We start from the raw sequence: 2259 nt of genomic DNA, 5'->3' as shown, positions 1-2259 counted from the left end.
CATGTATTTGTACGGTGCTCCCTTTTCTATGGCAACAGTAGTGAAATATAATGACAATGATGTTTCAACTACGGTTATAACGAACTCAAAGGGACTACTAATTTTAGTTCGTTATAACCGTAGTTCGTTATAAGTAAATATACAGCATGACTACAGAGACAGGACTCGGTGAATGAAAGAGCTAGTTTATTTTAAAAATAAACACCGAGTGGTTTATGCGTGCTTTCTTTGAAGACAGAGTTTTTTCTAATCAATACCAGCATAAAGTTGATCGATTTTTTATGACGTCAGACTCTCATTAAAAAAACAAAGACTTCCGTTACCATGGAAACGTAATCTTAAAGCTGCATGACGCCTATTCATTAAAGTGCTCATTGTTCTACATCAATCAAACGGGGTCGTTCACATTGTTTATTACGAATAGATGCACTTACAGTATCGGGTCCCCTGAGAAGTGAGAGTCAGGGTTAGAATTGGTTTTTCAGCAACCATTATTTGTAAGAGGCGACAAACGGGATCGGGTTGTCATTGCGTATATCGATTGTGGTGGTGTCAGTCACTGGATTGTCTGGTCATATAGCTGGAATATTGAGTCTGGCGTCAAACAAGAAACACAATAAAGTCTCAGGTGAGTATTCTTCAAATAATAGCCAAAGATCTGTATGAAAATAAGGACCAGGACTGATGGTTTCATTGTGGAATAATATGAGACCGCTTTTGTCTAGTTATTGTGGTGCTACCCATTTCTGATATATACGGATCTGACTCATGTGACATATAGGAAACATACATGTATTTAAATACTATGAAGAATGAGGTCGTTTTTTTCTCCCCCGATGACATGCTCGACGGGAATAGTCTGCTTTGTTCTATATTTGGCAGTGAAATGAGATTTTCGATTGTGATCAAACATTGTTAATTTCAAAACTGAAATGATAAATGCATATTTCCTGTTGTTAAATGACGTCACGAGATGGGTTTTAGTTGGTGTTATCCCTCAGGCCGTATCTCAATATTCGTTTTCGCAGACCATGCATTCTCCATCGATTCGGACAAAATGAGTACAGTTATGTTTCGGGTCCTATCCTGGTATTTGTGTTTGGCAGGAAAACGCGACGATACGTCTGTTTTGTGGACAAGATCATTTGAATGATTCACCATCATCGATCTGAAGGGTACAATGTTCGTAGTCTGGTATTAACTTGCTCAGTAGAACTCAGTAGAGCGATGTCTAAATCGTTCTTGTCTTCTCGTCGTACTCTCTGTTCAGCAAGGGTCGATGGTATCTTACCAAAATTAAAGATTACAAAATATGGAAATAAAGAAGGGTAGTGCTGTTCTTTTCCCAAATGTATATTTTACTTAAAGTCACTTTCAGGCATTCAAACTGTAATACATTGTAACTAAAATAGCGCAAGCTAAAGTTGAGATTGTTAAGTAAGGCACTGTGACACTGCCTGTTTAGTCTGAAGGTGCCAAAAACATTTCCAGCATAGTTCTGACAGTACTTTTGTAACACATAGGTAGGTTGCTGATGGAAATGGTTATTGTTGTCTTCAACAAACTCCATCGACCACCGACGTTGGCAATCTTACTAAATGATTGAAGCTCCGTAAAATGAGACGTATCAGCGTCTCCGTCCAGGAAATGGGGAGAACCAACACAGTTCATTGACAGTTGCATGAACATTGTTTGGAATCAGTAAAACCAGGGTGATTATGGGTACGGGGTTACGTAGTGTCAATTCCAGACTGCATCTACATCTCACCGGGAGTTAGTCTACCAAAGACTGCATTACGATCCTTCCTTACATATTTGGTCGATCATGTCTACATTTTCGCGAGATTTCCACAAATTACTGTTATCATTTCATGCATTCACGAGTAGCATACTGTGTCAGTTTTAGCGCTGACCTCATTCTCGTGTTGAGTTATCAAGCACGGCGTCATATCATAATGAATGAGTCAGTGAGTTTGATTTAACGTCGCTTCAAACAGTATTTCAGTTATTTCATGGTGTGTCAGCTTGATATTGGAGGTCTTAGAGAAACTTGGATTTTGGAACGCTTAAGCGACACCTCAGATGACGGCCACCCGTGTCCCATATGAGGTAGGATTATTGCACTTCTATAGCGACGTGTGTGTGTGTGTACGTGCGTGCGTGTGTGTGTACTTGTTCTCCGTGTTCCATGTTGTGATGAGACACCGAATGATGACAGATGTCTAATAAATTGATAATTTATTAAAAACTGTATCAACA

The sequence above is a fragment of the Haliotis cracherodii genome, unplaced genomic scaffold (assembly GCF_022045235.1).
Source record: "Haliotis cracherodii isolate W230 unplaced genomic scaffold, xgHalCrac1.p SCAF_4, whole genome shotgun sequence".
NCBI lineage: Eukaryota > Metazoa > Mollusca > Gastropoda > Lepetellida > Haliotidae > Haliotis > Haliotis cracherodii.
The sequence above is the reverse complement of the archived record's forward strand: the minus strand, read 5'-3'. Positions refer to the sequence as shown.